The sequence below is a fragment of the Passer domesticus genome, chromosome 5 (genome assembly GCF_036417665.1).
Source record: "Passer domesticus isolate bPasDom1 chromosome 5, bPasDom1.hap1, whole genome shotgun sequence".
Taxonomy (NCBI): Eukaryota; Metazoa; Chordata; class Aves; order Passeriformes; family Passeridae; genus Passer; species Passer domesticus.
Window position 1 is genome coordinate 44,005,025 of NC_087478.1, and position 19,910 is coordinate 44,024,934.

The window sequence follows — 19,910 nt, forward strand, 5'->3', positions numbered from 1 at the left end:
CTACAGGACATTGTCAAAGGCAGGATGCTGGAGCATATATATATAGTGTCTATATTCTTAATGGTCAGTTTAAGAAGAGACATGTCTGACTACTCGTGCATGTAAAAAAACAACAGAGCATTGGTTAGATGGAGTGGCAAGGAAAAAACATTTGCAGCTTTCAGTCTTCTTGGCATCTGGCCACAGCAGGACAGAACAAACGTCCTTTAGTTCACGTGTCCTGACAATATTGAGGCGGGATAAAACTGGACCTGTTCATCACGCTGCAGGTGGAGAAATGGTCTTTTCTCCCTTTTTCTTTCTTTGTCAGTTCCTAGAATATAGGCAAGATTGTTTTCCTTGCAATGCATTAATATTTAACCTCTGCTCATTCTGTGCTAAGGAATGACACAACATGTGGCCTCTTCACATCTGCCTCATGGCGCTTCCCCCTCGAGAAGCTACGTGTGACCTTTGCAGACACTGCTCTGCACTGTGAAACTTTATTATTTCATTCTTTTTGGTGGAATATATGTGCAATTTAAACTGCAGGCCAGCTGCTTAAAACAAAATTAAAAAGAAAAAATATCCATGGCTATTTCAGTTGCATATGACGTGCCAAAACGAGAAACCATACCATAAGGTCTCTGTCTGTAGTTGTGTATGCTTTTTCTTGGATTGTGGGGGGAATCAGTGTGTGAGAGGCTCAGTGTGCCACCAAAGCCTTACGAGCTTCTGTTTGCAGGAAGAGCTTCACTGCAGACAGGTTTTGGTCCTTGGACCCAGGTTCTGCGACGTGCTCCCTTAAAGCTCTGCGCTGGTGTTAGTGTACGCTCCTGCACTGGCTTTGTGCCCTTGTGTTACACTTTTCCTTCTCCTAGTTTGTGTTTTTTAGCAGAATAAAGCATGTAGGCTCCTTATTAATTGGCAGTCGCTGAGCATTAAAAGTTAATTTAAAAGCCCAATGGATTGCAATGTGAAGAGTGCTCCTTTCATTACATTGTTCATTATTTTAAATGTATAATTTACATCTATTATTGCTTAATTTCACTTGATTTTTTGTAATGAGGTACTGAGTGGAAGATTTATAGGATTTATGAGAACAATGGAAAGTTTATTAGATGGACATTTTTAAAGTTAAGCTTACAAATAAGTTGTATTATTTTGGGCTTTTTTTCCCCTTTATATAATGGCTCCTACTCTTTACTATACTTTTTTTCTACATTGGATCTTTGGGATTTTAGGGGGTTTTTTTGGTGTTTTGGGTTCTTCCCCCCCCACCCAAAAGGTAAGAATATTAAGAATGTGGCAAATACTGTGGAAATCCTGGAGTAATCCTGTCTTTACCAAAATAAACCTCTCTTTTGAGCCTTAACCACCATTATTATGGCCATGGCTTACATTTTCTTTTTTTAAACTGAGTACACTTTCAGTTAGCCTTGGCCTATCCTTTATCTCCCTCCATTCTAATGAAATTTTTCTTTTACCTGACCCTGAGTTTACTCCTCCTATATCAAGTATGTTGTCTAGTTACTTCTATGGAGGTCTTTGTGCACTTCCTTTGTGTATTCCCCCTTGATATGTTTCCTTTTCTCTAAACTTCTTATTGTATGGAGGATTTGGTAATTCTAATATTTTTGTCTCAATGCCCAGGAGAAACAACACCCCCAACCAACTATGGCTGACTTTTCAAATGGCTTAAGAAATTGAGGGCCAAAGTACTCAGAGGAGGTGCCCTGCCCTCGTGTGAAAATTACATCTCTAATTTCTTTAATTTGGATAATCTCATAATTTTTACAATTTATGTTGTTTTTGATTTAGACAATTCATAAATAAATGGAATAATCCAATTTGGAAGAGACATCCGGAGGTCAACTAGTCCAGCTTCCTCCTTCAAGCAGGGTTAAAACTGAATTCAGACAAGTTTTGCAATATCCATGAGAGCTAATAGAGAGACCTAGTACATCCATCCAGTGTATCAGTTGTTCCACCAGTATCCAAGTATGAAAATGGGTATAATAATTCATTCTCGGCAGATTCTTGTCATGCTGTCTATCCTAGTGATGACAGAGGAGAGCATAGTGACAAGCCCAGTTGCCTTATTTATTATAGCTGAGGGGACATGAAGTTAATTCCATATTTTTCCACACTGAATTTTGAAGCAATGAAAAGGAAAAATTGTGAATAAGAGGAAAACATGATGTAATTGTTGAAAATGGACAAAAGCATGTTCTTCTGGGGTCCCAACTTTGATCCTTCATTCCTGCTTCTTTAAAATAATTGGTCAGGTCAGTCTGTATCTGTCACACACCATCCTGCTTGTTTTCCAGTTTTGCCAGCTCAGATCTGTCCTTACAGCTTAGAAACCTAGTCAGGTCTATGCTGGTGGATGACTGGAGATACTGCTAGAGGTAGGCTTATGCATCTTATTATTTTGGTTAACCTTCCAGAAAAATGAATGAGTAGTTACAGCAGCCTCCTGTTTTTGTGTGCTTCTCAAGTCCCTCATTCATTTTCTATGCTCAGTTGTTCCTTCTTGCCTTAAACCTCTGTGCTAAAACCAAGACTATTTCTTCATATTTAGCTGCTGCTTAAATAAAGCAAGATGTGGTTTGAGTAGAGCATTAAAAATGAGAGCAAATAATTCATTAAGGTCTTCCTTATGAATAAAATCCTCTTGAAGGTAGATATTTTAAGTGAATTAGTCAGGAGTTTATAACAGTGTCTGCCATTGCATTGGTGACAATGTGTTGTGGAGGTACTTGAGCTAGAGCTCAATTTATTAACAATTTGGTTATAGATTGCAAAGCAGAACTGGTGTAGCCTTCAATATCTGCCTGAGAAGCTGGTTGAATACTTCAGTCATCCAAAATGAATGAAACAATGACATCACATTTTAGAATGTAATTTATTTTCTTGTCTTCATCCTTTCAAACAAATATCAGAAAGCAATTAGCTCTGTTTAATAATTAATTACCAACACTATTACTATTCCTGTACTGAGCCTCCTAAACTTTCCAAATGAGGAGGTCACATAGGACAAAAATTTGACTTCTGAAAGGTATAGAATGTTCTACAACACTTTAATTTCAAGGGAGCAAGGTCAGGATGTAATTGTTGCTCCCACTAGCTGCTATTTCCTAACTGTTGATATTTTCTGTTTGCATTTTTAAAAAAGCATTACAATTTCAGCTGAACTACATGTGACAGCTTTCAAGAAAAATGGTATTATTTTTAGTTGATTTACTTTAAAAAGACGGAATTTTATGATGTAAAGTCCACAAAATCTTCTTCATGATTGAGATGGTCTTGCTGGATACCACTTTAAGTGGAAACTAGCTTTCACTTAAGGTGAAGTAAACATAAGATCGCTTTTTCTGAAAATAAATAGTTTTGGAAAAGCAGTCTTTGGTCCAAGTGCCAGGGCACCCAATGTACCAAGAATCCAAAACTGATCCTGAACATTTTTGCACGTCCTTCTAAATTTGTATTCATTGATTATTATACTCTATTTAGTTAAATGGAACTGTCGGCAGGCATTTCAATATGTATGAAGTTAGTTGGTGGGGCTTTTTGTACCAGAATGCATTATTCTGATAGCTTTTGTTCTATTGTAACCTTTGTTTCTACTTCATATGAACCACCTTCCACTACTTTGCAGTGCATTTTGTGTATAAAAAAAGGTCTTACAGTAAGAGTACATGATTGTTTAATGCTGCTCTGAATGAAAAGCCCAAATATATTCTAAACCAATGCTGAAATTCACCATCAGCTCAGATTCTGTTAGGATGCTTTTATATTCTGGGTTTGTAACATATTTGCGTGTTTAACCTTCCCAAAGCATAGGCTTCACTTGTGGGGTTTTATGTGCGATCAGACTAGTTGAGAGGAAGATGTATACAGAGAAGCCTTTAATGGTAGCTAACTGCTTCTGTGGGCCCAATTAAGACTACCCAACTGTGAAACAGAGTCCCCGGAGTAACGGTGCGGTCTGCTTGCCTGGGTTGTCTGAGGTGGGGGGATGGAGTCCTGGAATAAGAGAATATCCAATGCAGCTTTGGAAAAAAAAATGTATAGGAGTTTTCTGAGGGGAAAAAAAAATAAATAAAAAAACCCCCAAGAAACTCAACACAAAACAAAACTAAAAAAGGAGCAGCCCTCAAACTTTTGGTATGCAGTATTAATAAAGGTTGAGGTCAGCTTTATGTATGCACTGCATTCTAGATTTGACACTGTAGTAGCTGTGCCTGAGATCTTGATGCGTTGTTGATCCAAAATCAATCTTGTTGCTCCTCAGAAGGCAATGAGAGATAATAAGTACTATTCACCTGATTGCCTTCCTGTTCTGAGACAGCTGGTGACGCTTGTCTTCCTGATAACCAGGAGTTTCAGATCTAAGGCAGGGATAAAGAAAAGCTGGGAGCTTGCTGAATCTAAATTTGACAGTCGATGGCTGTGTAGAGGGTCAGGAGGGATAGAATCTGTGACACGTATAAGAAAGGAACAAAATTTATCTGCTCTGGTTGCAATGATTAGATGTCTCTTTGTCTGGCTTTCTTACAGTGGATGATTGATTGTACCCGCCAGCTGGCTAATATCATAATTAACAAAGTTGCTACCATGTCTGAGAAGTTTAATCGAAAAAATTGCCGGCAGTATGATGCCATTGTCACAGAGATCACAAGCACAGCAGTGTTGACTTTTACACTGGTGGAGCTGCAGGACTATGTAGATGTGCTGAAAAGTCGTTCGCTGGGATAACTGAAGGTATGTTTCTTTACCTATACATTTCTCCACTGTTCATTCTTTTGAAAAATAAACTGCCTGCTTCTTTGAGGATACCTTTCATCTCAGGGTCCCATGTGAAGCTATTCTGTCGTATTTTAAAGCAGCTGCAATAGCAATCTAGAGTATGTTTTATCAATGCGTCAAGAGGTGAATAATCAACACTGTAGTTCAGTGATACTCACCCTTTCTAAGTGGTCTTCGTTGTCTTGCTGGATGCTTTTTGCAGAAAATGCGAATGCAGTTGTTTCGTAGCTAATTTTCTCAGCTGGAAGTTGAGACACGCTGTTGACAGTCTATGTTCTAGGAACTCATCGTTCAGCTTGGGTTTATGTTTTTCAGCATTAATTTTCATACATTACTTCAAGTTAGAATGTAACTTAAAGGCATTAAAAAGTTCGAAGAATCAACCAGGGAAAAACCTGTGTTCTTGCATCCATAATTCGGCATTAGAATGTCTTGGTAAAATGCTCTCTTTGTGTGTGTGAAAAGAGAGGAACATTGATGATGTTAGCTGGGATTTCACAGCCCCTTTGTAAAATACTGCTTGAGAATCGCACTTACTCCTTTTGTGTGTTTACCTACTTTTCCAAGTTAAACATTGTTCCACTGAGCTCTTTTTCTCTGCAATTGTATTTTACCGTGTGTGTGTGTGTGCACTGTGTGGTAGTTCAGTTATGCTCTGGAGTGTGTTGAAAATGCCAGCCTGACATATTGCTAATGAGTGTGCATATTGACAGTGACGGGGGCGTGTGTCTGTCTGTGTGCCATATATTAAAACAAAAAGAGGAGAGAGACGGAGACAGAGAGAGACAGAGAGACAGAGAAGGAAATATTGGGATGGGAAAGAACAGTTTGTTTACATTACGGTATGTCAAAATGTTATTATGGCTAAAAAATCCATTTTAAATAGACACAAGATTTCTTTCTCGGAGGAGCTAATATGACCATGGTAGGAGGATAAGGGAGACCCATTTATTTTGGTGGTATTAGTATTTTTCTGCCAAATCAATTCTGATTTTTTGGTACCAGCTTCTAAAATTTGGGAAATGAATTGTTTGCATTTTGTTTCAGTTCTGTAACGAGGTCTTCCTGAGTTTTTTGTTGCTTCTCTCTGAGTTTTACAGGTAAACTAGTTCTGAGCATTAAGATGGAATTGTTACAGTAGGCTTTTGAAGGAATGTATTGTTTAGTAGCTAGCGTAGCAGATGCTTATCTAAAACCAACATTTTTGAAGGGATGTGCTCTTTTATATGGGATCATTTTCTGTTTTGAGTTAAACAATTTTCTCATTTTGAGCTGATATTATTGCAATGGTAGTTTAAAACTAATGCTGATGTGAATTTTTCAGAGAGACTTTGCAGTCCTCAGTCAATTTAATAGCAGATAAATTGTTCTTAATTGGTAGATCAAATTTAAAGAACAAGCCACTCTTTTTTATTATTTCTTTGTTTTTTAATGTGTTATACCCAAAAAGAGACTTCTGTTTTGTGAGGAAATACTTCTCTGCAGGCCAGAAACATATTGTCATCATTGTTATTATTCCTATCCTCGGTAATGGATTTTAAGTTATCCTTGTAAATCTATTGCTTTTCAAGAGCTGCTAAGCAAAATTAAAAATCTATATTTTGTTTTGAATAGAAAATGCTGTGAGCAGTGACAAAATAGATTAGTATTGTGATTGCAGACAATAGGGAAGATTAAGTTACTAAAAGAGTATATTGTTGTTCTAAACTAAAGCCTGTAATATTTTCTGTAATTGAGACTTCGTGCATTGTTAGAACTCAGTTGGAGTATCAAATGGTTGCGAGGATTAGAGCAGACAACTAAAGCAATGTCACAGTAGATGTGGCTGGTTTTTAACAGGATTATCTTCTGAGATGTGTAGAAATGAGCTCTTGTAATAGTTTTGGAGGAATTAATAATTTTAGTAAAATGTTAATGGCAAATGTGCTAATGTAAAGAATTAGAAGATTAGTGATGCATCCTTTTGCATGGAAATAGGAATAATAAATGTCCTGCAGGTGACTGAAGCTACTGCAATTTTATTGGAGATTAAAGTTTGATTGACCTTTGCTGAGGTGATTAACCCTTCTGAAATTAAAAGCCAGTAGTAGATTATTCTGTCCAATTTAAATGCAAACACAAATGATATAGCACACTGTTCTAAGTGTAAGAGAAAAAAAGGTTTTAATTTTCGTTTTGCACTCAGTGAGATGTGATTGCAGACAGCGCGCGGCTGGGCTGTGGTGGAACTGGCGAGTGGCAACCTGCCTTTGCTCTGCTGGCTCCCGCCGGAGCGGCCGTGCCACGGGGATGCTGAACTTGGGAGCAGCTGCCTGCAAGGAGCCTTCACGTGCGGGAACACCGGCAGGAGAGCGTGGAAGCGTCAGCGAGGTAAGCGGTGCGGATCACTGTGGATACGCTTGATCTGCGAGCGGAGACCCCCGGGCCAGGTGATGCAGGCAGGGGCAGCGGGACACAGGTGAGGGTCCCTGCCCAGCCTCACGGGACGGCGTGTCCAAGGTGGGTTGCTCACCTGTGCGAGCCATCGCAGAATTAGAAATTAAGTTGCATCCATGTTCTTTGAGTTGCTTTTTCCTTCTCCCTGATCCTTAAACGTCAGATGTACGAGCTTGCAGAACTGTATTTTTGACTGACAGAGCACTTCTTCCAGCACAGGCTGAGTGCAGGTGTGTGAATTGCTGCGCTGCTTCAGGGATGTGATTCCCATCCTTCCTGCAAGGGTGAACAAGCGGCTTCTTAGGCTGCAGCCAGTACGTTGTGCTGGATGGGGTGGATCAGAGCACGATCTTAGTAGTTGTCTAAAGCCTGTGGGATTACTTTGCATGTGTAAAGTCTTGCAGATGGTTGTTGGAGTTGCTGTGGCTATGCTACTGAACAGCATTAAAAAAATCTAGAAACTTAATTTCCAATAGATCTTCTACTGCTTCACATTACAGTTCCTATCTGGGTGTGCAAACTTTATTACTTAATATTGAATTGGAAAGACCTCAGTAATATGCTTGCTGAATTTTTTATAAATCTTTCATTAAAAGTTAAACACTTAGGAATTCCTCCCAGAGTATTGGCCTGACTCTTTATTTTTATTTAGCAGAAAAATGAATGTCAGAGCAGTGGTTTGTTTTATAAGGAATTACCCTTAACTTCCGCAGAGTAAGAGATCAGGGTGTTGTTATAAAGCAGCATACTGTCAAAAAGTCCTTCTGGAGGACTATAATGACTCTCTGAGGGCTTAAATTTACACCAACTACAGCCATTATAAATTGATCCAGTTCATATATTTTTGTTGCTTTTGTTAGGAAATTTTATTTTTGTTAAAAGCACAAAAATAATGGTAAATTAGAAGTAGTTTTGTTGTTTGGGGTTGGTTTAACTTGCATGAACAAGTCCTTCAGTGATTACTGTCTCCTTCCTTCACCTGTTGGTCCAGAAGAGGGAAGCAAGAGAGACAGGTCTGCACCTAGGACTCTTTGGTCTTTGGCATAGACTGTACTGGATCAGATTATGATGGATTTTTTTTTCTTTGCTTTTTTTTTTTTCCTTTCTTTTTATTTCCTTTGCTTGAATCCACCTCTCCCTGACCACCTGAGAAGAGATAAAATAGCTCTTTGAAGGCTTTTGCTTGCATGCCAACAGCAGTAGTGCTGGGAATTGGGCTGAAGGGCAGAAGGGCTTCTACAACTGTTTTGTCTTGAGTGGACTTTCTGCCCAGTAAAATTGCTTATTCTTTCATTCAGCTGTAAAGCATTAAAATGATAATGAATGTGCCATCTGCATTCCATATTCAGTTTATCTCCTCACTTTTCATCAAGGAAGATTTCATATTGCATCTGTCAAGGTAGGGAAGTCCAAGGAATTGCAGTTCAGAAATTAAGGACCCTGAGGTAGCAGCTCACTTCTGTCTCGTCTTTTCATTTACACTTTAAACAGCCTTCAGAGAGATGGGTTGCTGCTTCTGGGACCCAGCGAAGAAAGTGAGGAATAGATAAAAGCTAAACTTGTGGTGGAGTGACCTAAATGGAACAGCTGGCAAAAGTATAGAGGGGATCCTCCAGGGTACTGAATTATACCTTCAGGCTTGGATTAGTGGGATGTTTAACAAAGAGATCCATTTGCCAAAAGGATCTCTGGCTGATTTTTAATTATGGAACTTGCACTTCCTTCAACATTTGCAAATTATTGAGCTTTTTTTCCTCATGTAAAATGTAGTGTACTAATTGTTGGCTTTTGGCTCTTGCTTTTCTCAAACTAAAAATTTTTGCAACTTCTTGAATTAACCATATGAATACCTCTAACATGAAGCATTTCAACAGTTTTTTATTATGAATAATGAGTTGCATGCTCTGTGAAAAAAATAAATAACTTCAAATATTTATTGTTTTGCTTATAATTCTGCAATGCTATTGGGTGCTTGTAATAGGATGAAACTTTTCTTTAAGTTGAGGAAAACAGTATTTATAGATACTATGTAGTCATACATATCCATTGTATTTTAATTAACAGTAATTGGAATGTAAAATCCAATTTAAAATTTTTTTTTTAGTAGAAAGATGCCTCAATTATTTTCCATATTTTAGAGTAGATCAACGCAGGACAGAAAAAAAATTGAGCTACATCTGTCAGAAACACCTATTTACCAGCTTTCATAGATAGCATTTTCTCTTTTGAGATGGGCATTATTTCCTTGTCTGTTATCAGCTAATACTGCCATAAATTTATTAAACCTCTGAGGAAAAACCCTCTCCAAATCACATGAAATAATGATACTCTAGCATGATATAAAACTTTCAAATGGGAGGTGCACCAGGGAAATTCACAATGAGGTAATAATGTATGCTAAATACATACGTGTTCAGTGGAGAAGTTCTCCTAACTGTGTCTACTTACATTTTCTGAGGCAGTCAGGATGAAGAGGCAGGCCAGTGTAGTAAAGTATTTCTGGGAAGTTTGTTGGAATACTACACTTGATTAGTTTAGGCAAAAAAAAAGTGCTAACAATGTGGCTGGTGGAGGAGGGAGGAGGCAAGGATGTTGTCACTGCCCTCACTTCCTACAGACCATAACACCTAAAATAAACACCGTTAGTCATTGTGCCTTTTGCTTTGCTCTTTTGAAAAAGCATTTATCAAGCAGGTTCTTTCAGAGACAGATCACATGAGATTGTTTTTATGATCTTTGCTGCATGTCAATGTTAACAAGTCACGTGAGAGGTCAGTGAGGTGCTTAGCATGTGGTATGTCATATAGGTGACTGTTTCTTTCTTGAGAAAAAGCCTGAAAAAAGGTGCAGTTAAAACTTTGTTTGCTCCCACTGTTGCTCCCAGTGCGAATGGCATAGGGAGCTACATATATTTTTAGGTTGGTCTGATAATTGTTTAGAAATTACCTTGCTCAGCATTTCTAACGTTAGCAGTAGTCATTACAATTACTTGAAAAGAAAACACCTCAAAATTTTACTCCTGCCACAGGCTTCATTTTTCCTCTTCCATCTCATTTTAATATTCTTTCAATACGTTACTCAGCCAGTGGCTAAATGAAAATTGGAGGTTTAAAGCCATTTTAACTGGAGAATTAAAAAATATTCTTATAATGTAACAAACAAATTTCTATATAGGGAAAAGTTTCTGAGTAGTGAGATGTGCACTGCATTACATATAATTGGAGAACACACTGCAAGTTCAGTAGCTACATAGGCTTAGACCTTAAAGTTGTAAAGAAATCTTTTTCTTCACAATGATGTATTTAGCAGAAGATATATATTTTATGTTGCAAATCTGCACAAAATGTATTGCATATTTTCCCCCAGAGTTAGTCTCAAATCAGGGAGAAGATACAAAAACTGTAGATTAATTTTAGGCTTCTGTTAAAAATCAGCAATTGCCTAGGTATTTCTTTTCATCATGGAAAATTAGCTGCAAGTTGATAATTGCATTCCTTGTTCATCAGACCTGTGTAGCTTTCTGAAAGTGTGCATAACAGAGAATTGAATTTGAATAGCTTGAATAGCTGCATATGAAAACTCTTGGAGTATAATGTTTCAGTGAATGTTTCTTCATTCCATTTGAATAGAAATTAAAATTCTCTTATGAAGTTTTTTATACTGCTTAAATGTTTGGGTTTGGGGTTTTTTTGTAGTTCTTGGAGGGTTTCAAATTTTGGATTAAGTGAGAGAAAGGGAAGGAAAGGATGTGAAACTTTGTAGGTCAAGGCAGGATATTTTTGAGGTATTTACTGCTTTACATTCTTGACATGGATGGTGGTAGAAATTTCAAGCTTTTTTTTAAAAGTAAATAAAAAAATGCGCCTTCTTTGAAGAAATTAAACTTTTCATTTAGTTGAGGGCTTTCTCATTAAAATTTTTCTGCCTGAAAATGAGAACAACTCAGACCATGATGTTCAACAGTTCAAAAACCGCTTGAGAGTACATTAACTTTTAAACTAAAACTTCCATCAGAAACAAATCCACTTTTTCGTGTAGAAGCACTGAGGAAAGCATTTATGTGAAAAAAATATTGTCACATTTCTGAAAATACAGACCAATTAGTGAGATTTAATTTAGATTTTTGTGACTGACTATCATGTATATGTTAGAGCTGATTTATCACTATATTCTTGCCTTATTTGCAAAAAGAGACTCCTACTTATTGAAATATTACTGAAGAATCTAGCTTTCCCCACAAATTACACATTTTTTGCATAAATGTGCCTAATTACCTGAATTCAGTTTTGATTAGCAGTGTTAATTGATGCAGCTGTGGATGGGCTCTGTTTACCTAAATTACCATGTGCAAACAGCAATACGTTTGAAAGTGAATATGCTAAACTGAAAATACTAATTAGCTAAGACAGATTGTTATTCAAGTCACATCTCAGAGCTTTTTAATGAAACCCTGAATGTGTCAGGGCTTTATGATATTCAGACAGAAATGTCTATATTACATATGAATTCTAAATTTAATTCAAGGGAACAGATGGGATGTCGACCAGGGTTCTTCTCCATCGCTTCCAGTATTAATGTGAATATTTTACTCTACTGGATATATTTTTGAGTGTGTGTATGTGAGAGAGAAAGGAGTGTGTGTGAGCGAGAAGAGGGAGCCTCCCTCATTGTGTGCCTTGACAATGTGCCAACCAGGAACATTTAACTGGTCTATTTTTGACTGACATATTTGCAAATTATAAGCACATACTTTCCCAGAATGAAGATAAACAAGCTATTTTGCAAATGTAATAAGGCTAGATAGTAAATGGAATAAAACCAAGTAACAGAAAGATTAAACAGATCTCATTAAAAGAACTTTAGCAGCAGCAGAGGTTTCTCCTTTTGCAAGAATTTTAAAAAAATCAGTTTTTTTATATAATAGGACAATTGGGCTACTTGTTTCAGATTGTCATGGAAAGGCTTTTAACTGCACTAATCTATACAGGAAAACACAAATACAGCCTATTTTCCTGATTTTATTTAGAGCAGCACAGATTAAGGTATTCCATTATTGCACTTAATCCCTCTTGGTAGTTCAGTTGGATGCAAACCTGTAGATAAGTCTTAAAGTAGTACAAAAGAATATCCAGAGCATAAGTGTTCTTAATATAGATCAGCTGCCACACAGCATATGTCCAGTTTTCAATCCATTTATTCTTTATGCTTCAGAGCTTAAATATTCAGGGGTCAGCTCCCATGTGAAATTCAGTAATTCCATCAGAAGCTTTATGCACAATGTCTTGACAAAATGAAAAGCAAGGTTTGTAAGTACTGCACCTATTTGTACAAAAATAATAATTAGAATTGTGATGTTCTAATTTTCTTATTTGGAAAGTTCTTTCACAAATGTTCTTAAGATATTTGTAGTGGTCCTGGTTCAGTGTAGGTAGCTATGGTTATAAAGGGTGTCAGATCTTTTGATCTCAACTGGTTGGAATCTATTTTCTTCTGTGTGTTGCAATGAGAGAGAGAACTCTTTTGACTCTGTTATTCCACCATTACGGTGAATAGAAATTGGCCTGGTTACTTTAGTTTTGTGAACACAATGCTCCTTTTTAAAAGGTTCAATAGTTCTATTTTTGTGTAAGTTGACACATAGAGCTGATGATACTTTCTACAAGTAATTATCTAAGGTCTTAAACTTTATATCTGAATCCTTTAGTCATGGCCTCTTGTACTCCATTAGCAGAGGCTTTACAGATGGAACATATTCCTAAATAAATTAGTTCCAGGTACCTTCATTGTTCAGCTGACAATTAACTCTGGCTGAAGAGGAGAACTGTAGTGGTACAAGTCAGATTTGGACCACTGTGATAAAAAAAAATTGCTTCATTCCTATTACATTGCTAAATATGAGTGATCCTCTATAATGAACTGTCTCTTCAGTCCAGACATCTGACCTAGGAAAAAGCTTTTATCCCTAATAAATCACATTTATCAGCAGCTCTGAGTCATAAAATGTTATACTAGACCATTTAATGTCAAGTACTTCACCACCCTCAATAGAGCTTGACTTCTTTATGCAAGGAGTAGTTGAAAGAGAAAAAGAGAGAGGCATCAATTTCTGGAACACAGAAATGGAAAGAGGGAGACACACAAATCCTAAGTTTAAAGTTTAGTTTAAAGATGGAGTTTGAAAAAGTCATGAAAATTTGTGTTCAGACATTGATCTCACTAGCATAGTTCTGGAGTAAATGATTCATAGACAGGATCTTTGGGGCAGTTGATGATCTTCAAATAAACTGGTAGATGAAAGAAAGAATGGATTAACCCATAGCTTAAAGGAATCTACCAAGGCCTTTTTTCCCATAGAAAATAAAGCAGCAACTTCCACATAAATGTTTAAAGAAAGACAACACTTGATACAGAAAATCTCTCCAAACTTTGACCTTTACTCAACCATTGTTTGAGAGCAAAATCAGTGTGAAAGAAGTCTGCAGTATTTCCTTTTGGCCTTTAAAATATAAGTTCAAGCCAGAATTTTGGCAGCAGCAGTTAGCTGTTAGTCAGGGCATCTATATGATACAGCTGCAAAAGCTGATTTAGCCTTGCAACAGGTTCTTGTTTCCAGTCAACAATGTAAATGTAAAGGTGTGTGTGATATCTTCTGACACCTGCTGTGCCCACGCTATGCATTCTACAGAATTTGTATAAAATCTCTTACTGAAGAGAGACAATAACATTTTAAAGATTATATCTGTCTTTAGTTCCTAAATTTGCTAGTTTAAGCATAGACTAACCAAATAACAACAAATAAGTACTTATGAGCTCTGCAGTCAACCCTCAAATAAGGACACATCATGCAGGAAAAAGAAGATAGTGTCATGACTAATTGCCTGTTTTGCTTTTATTTCTCCAAAGAAATTCTGCATCAATAAAGTGAGTGGTTGTCAGGTTCGTATGGAAAATAGATGACTTTTGGTCAGCTGGAGCTGAAATGTTTTAAAGCACATGTGAAAGCCATGGATATAAGTACCCTCGTAAAAAGATCTGAAGTATCCAGGAGACTTGGTTCTTATGAAATGTACTTAACCTGAACAGCAGACATGAACCAAGAGGGCATAATAGAAAAGGAGATTCCTCTTCACTCAGCATCACCTTTACCAGTTTTACATTCCCACATCATATAGTGACATTACATCTCTGGTCAGGGACAAGACCATCTAAGCATGGAAATGGTTTCAAGCACAGTTTATTTGTATCTTTGATCTGAAATCATCTGTCTTGCTTCTTACTTTACCATTCATGTTGAATTTCACCTTTTTTTTTTTTCTTACAACAGAAAGACGAATCTGCTGCTAATGCAGAAATTCTCTTCAGCTCCACTTAAAATACCTTTGGGTTTTTATTTGGCAGTCCATATTATTGGAATTCTTGTCATACAGGGTTGACTTGGAAGGAAAGATGACACACTGTGCTGTCTTGGTTTCTGCTTTGTGGATGAGTTGAGTGACTATATATATTCACCCCCTCTGTTGGGATATTTCCAGTGAATTCCAGGGATTTTTTGGTTCCAAAGTCAAACCAATGTTTCTGGTCTTCCAAGCAATTAATATGTCAGTTTTGGCTCTGTGGGCTACCTCTCTGACTTTTTAAGGTATTTCTCAAAACCAGGTTTGCTGTTGCTACTTTGGGGAATCTTTTATAGAGTTCAAGTCAAAAAGTATCTTCTGCTTTTATGGATAATTTTTGACATTTTTCATATCTATTCTAATTTCCAGCATTAAATTTTTGAAATCTGGTACATTCTGAAGTAGTTGTTTTGTTCTAAGTTTCCTAGAACACCTAACAGTTCACTTACAAAAAATAACTTACACCTCAGTTACTCACTTGAGCTTTTTTAAAGTCAGTTTTCATATAAATCTATTTCACAATTAAATGTTCTCTATTTTTCAAGTTCATTGTACAACATTAAACAATTGGCATTCCCCTCGAAAAAGGGAAACGGGTATTACATATCCTTTCTCTTTCACATTGCATCTCAAAGTATCCATTGGTATGAAGGGTCCCTGTTTAAAAATGCCTTCAGAACCCTGCCAGAAGTGAAGTCCTCTGGTTTCTTCCAGATTCCGTGTCCCCCCTTCTCCAGACTCCTTTCCTCTTATAGTCCAATTGCTATTTTACAGTCACTCTGTTTCTGTGCTATCACTGTATCTCACCTCATCTTTTACCCTGATCCTCTTTCATGTCTGTCCCTTTCTCCTTGTGCTTGGTACACAATTTGGGTAATTTTGATTTTTCTTGTTGATCATATTTTTCTTATACTTAAAGATCTTAAGGCTGACCATGAGTTTTAGTTTGGTCTTTATTATACTGCAGTTGCTCTGTCTTTCTAATAGTGTGTGTGTGAGTAATGTTATGCACCTGAAAAAAAAAGGTTTTTTACCTTTGAAAGGAAAAACCAAACTGTGTTATTCTACTAGGCTACTCTAGACATCTGGGAGTGCTATCACTAAGGGTCAATTTATTTTTCTAAGTGTCTTGTGTCAGCATGTATTTCAAAAAGTCTTGCAAACTCCTACTTGGTCAGCTATTTCTGTGCTATCACAGAATCACACTCACTTTGTATGTGAGCTTTTCCATGCACTTTTCTCTGCTAGATGTTCTTATGCCTCTTCTGCTCAGATTCAGCTTCAACCCTAATTTATTCATTCATTAATTTACTTCACGTCTATATTTAAAGCCACCATATGTATGTCAAAAGGACAAGTCTAATAACTGTCTGTTATCTGCAAACTTCCATCAAATCAAGGCTGATAACTAAAAATTTCTTTTTCACGTCACTGGTTTTTGTTAATTCTAGTTTAAAATTAAATTTCCTAATTTTTTCTCTATTCTTCAATACGGACTAAATTGATTTTCATCTCTTGTATTTCTTTACACTAATTAGAAACAATCTGCTTTTAATCTAAAATTGCTTTCGACTATCTAAAACTACACAAGATAATAAGAGAAGGAAAAGCAGAGTAGATCAGTACCACCTTTTCTGCCACATTAGAGATAGTCTGCTTGTTGTGTTGTTGTTCATGTTGCTCAGAAAGGAAGACTCAAGATATGTGAATAAATTCCTTTTTTAGATAAGTCCATTAGCTCCTTTGTCAATGACATTAGAGATTTCTTGCCTGCTTTTCAACTTCACATAGCTTTGTTCTTACTACCTCTCTTCAACAGTCCCTCATTTATTATTGTATTTCCTCCCTCTTACATTCCATTGATGACAATGATGCTGCAACCCTTTCTTCTTGTAGATATTGTATATGTGTTTGTGTGAGTGTGCACTTGTGTGAACTTATGAAGTTCATACTTCGGGCCAGTTCCTCTTTCAGACAGAACTGGCATGAAATGAGTAAAGCCTCAACATAAGACAGTAAGTTTTCTTATCTTAGAATGTCTATTTATGAACTATTTTAGGTTTCAATCATTAGCTGTGCCAACTGAGAAGTAGAACAAACATTACAAGTATTCAATTTGGTTTGATTTTTCCTGAGTTTGTATGTGTGCACTGACTGATGCTTGCACAGCAGTTATGAACCAATCTGTGTGTGGCATTTTTATGTTGCCATAAACACAGAGCATTTAATTTGAGTATCTACTGCAAGAGACATGATTTTTGAATAATGGCTTTTCCAAGCCTATAAGTTCTCAGAAGGAAAATTGCAAGTCCAGATGAAAATATGCCTAACTACATTTAAAGCTGTGAAAGGGGCTGTCTGAAAGTTGTGGTTGTATAGTATAGCAAATGTGTTTCTATCTGTATTTGGCATACTCATGTGTATGTATGTACAAATGCATAGCCCATCAAAATGGCTGTGAAGATCTCACAGAAAATTTACCAAACTCTCACCGTCTCTCTCTTCTTTTTCTTGACGATTCCACTTTGGTTGACCATTTTTGGGGCATTTGGAGCATATTCCAGAAATTGCCAGTGTCCTTTTCTGAACAGCCTAAAAAGTGCTTTTTCTCTTAGACGAAAATTACCTCTATGCTTATTAGTCCCCAGTGTAGTATTAGACTGTGCTTAAATCAGATATTATTTTTATGTTAATTTTATTTCTGGATATGAGAATGGAAATTTTACTTTTGGAAAGAAGGAAGAAAACTCAGACAAATTCCCAGTGCAACAAAATACTTCTTTCCAAGCACATGAGCTCTCAAACGTGTAAAATCAAATCTTGATATTATTTTACCCAGCCTTTTTTTTGTTGTTATATTGTGTAACTTTTAAATATTTTTGCTTTGATTGTCCTTTTCCTTTTCTACCTATACAATTGGACTCTGCCTTCAACAATGCTATTGTGCTCTAAAAGGTTATGCACAATATTAACTCTTCCCCCATTTCCTCATTATAGCATGAACTTTGATTCCTTACTTGTTCCATGTATTTCTCTATAAGGTCTCAAATTCTTTTCTTTAGAAAAAACTCACTCTGTAAGTTCATGCATGTGTAAAAGAGAGATAAAAGAAAAATTTAGGCAAGTGACTGTGTCTCTCTTTCATTTCCAACTTCAGCTATAAGGTCTCTGAGGGAAGAAAGTAGAGAATTTGTTGGGTTGTGGTCTGTGCTGGAAGGAGCTGGGGACTCCAGGTACTATTTTGATATAAATAAAGTTTTAAAAGCACCATTCTTATAAATAGCATAACATAGAAAGGAGCCATAAATATGAATGGTACCATTTTAACTCTTGGTCTTGTTTGTCAAAGACAAATATGCTGTAAGTGATCAAATACTGAAATGTTACAAGGCTCCAGTGGATAGCTACAAAAGAATGAAAACACTGTATTTTTTAACTTCAGTGAAGACTCTTCAGGGCAACAGGTTCATCCATTCTAGCTTGTACAGTATAAAGTAAAATGACTTCTTGATGGTCCTGACCATTCAATGATGGCTTTATTTATAATATGCATTTATATAGATGCACTATATTATGTATTTTTTAATATATATATAGATATTTATATATATGTATTATGTAATTGAAAGGTTAATTTCACCTGACAAACAAGGAAATTCAGCAAAAAGTAAGTGCATATTACTGCTTTCTAGCTTTTGTGTGGCTGGAGATGGGTCAGTGCTGGGGCAGAAAGCCGAAAACAGTCCTCCAAAACTCTTTTAAAAAAATGATTGAATACCTAAATTAATGGTAGATGTTAAAGTGTGCCCTTAAAAAGAGCTTTTCTTACCACAGCTACTAGGTTTAATGATTTCAGAGTTTAAGTTTTGGAGTTGAACCCACAGAGACTCAGCTTCACTCAGAGTGAAATCTGAGGCCTAAAAAAAGGACATTCATCTATTAGGAACACAAAATTTGAAGAAGAAACCTGTGGTGCCTTATTGCATTATATAAACTCTAGTTTGCTTCACGATATGAAAAACAGCATGACAAGAACCTTGGCTGCATCTCCATTATACTTTTGTAGGACAGCCAAACACTTCACTCATCTATATGTTCTGGGTTCCAAAACCGGTTCGAATACCAAGGAAAAAATGTACAAAAATTGACATTCAGTTTTATTAAATATTTATTTATAATGAGTACAACTTGGAGAGGGTTCAACAATACACTGAATAAAGATGCCTTCTGACAATTGATTTAAGTTTACTGTGGAAAAATGTTGAAGGGCTTAAAGTTCATTGTGCAGTGCCCAAATCGTTAAGAACTGTGTATCAGAGAATCCTTTTAAAACAACTGCTGATTGGATATATATATTCACCTTTCTTAGAAACACAAGAGAATTCAAGTGATAGCAACTGTTGTTTATCAAATGTTTAGATTTTCATTGATATGATCAACCAACACTGAATTGCTAGCTGAAATGCTGAGAGGAAAAATCAGTTATAAATTCCTCCTTTACCTATGTATATTTTTGAGGTGTCTTCATTATAGCTTTAATCACAAGAAAGGATTTTCTTTCTTCCCACTAAAGCTATATAAAATGTTATCTTTACTGCAGTACATATGGTATTTTAATTGCATTTCATTGTTCTCAAACCTAATTTGTTGCATATTAAGTCTAATTATATTAGAGCTGGGAGCTGAATCTGCTCACATGAGAGAATTTGGCAAAATATACTATTATGCATAATAAATCCAAAAGTGTTTTTTTTCCTATGTCTTGAAGAAGGTCTGATTTATTTTAAGAATCAGTTGCCATTCAAGACATAAACATTATATCTAGTAAGTGTATTGCAGTCTTTTAAAGAGTGCTTTATTTCTTCTGTACAGCAAAAAATTACCGGTTCAAATTACACACATCATGGAGTGGCTTTTAAGAGAAAGCAAATGTTTGCTAAGTGATTAACTGACAAAGTATCATAGAGTCATTAAGTTGGAAAAGACCTTTAAGACCATTAATCTTTGGGACCTATTCTGAAGGATACAAAACAGGTTTAGCTGAGCCGGTATGATATAAGATGCTGAAATGTTTCCTATGTCTTCATTGAGAAACTTTTTATACTGAGCGTAACAAAAAAGGCAAAACCAAAAGCACACAAACAAGCTCACCAGCCTTTTCCAGCAGCTAGTCCATTCAGAAAGAAGACCTGTTGGAGCATTTTGAAGTAGTAAAACTGGTAGCCAGCACCTAACACTGCTTTCTGGAGTTAATCTTAGTAATTATACTCATATCCATTTCTCATGCAT

At 36.4% G+C, this 19,910-nt stretch overlaps 1 long non-coding RNA gene across 2 annotated transcripts in view; it reads left to right on the forward strand.

The window, feature by feature from the left end:
- Positions 1–19,910, forward strand: part of LOC135300403 (uncharacterized) — a 52,386-nt gene that overhangs the window by 22,691 nt on the left and 9,785 nt on the right. Inside the window, exons 2-3 of one of the 2 annotated variants that reach the window (XR_010362296.1) lie at positions 4,543–4,746; positions 6,993–7,161. This is a non-coding gene — a long non-coding RNA (uncharacterized LOC135300403). Of the gene's footprint in view, positions 1–4,542; positions 4,747–5,592; positions 5,634–6,976; positions 7,162–19,910 lie in introns of those variants that run through there. The other variant, XR_010362295.1, reaches the window with a different exon arrangement.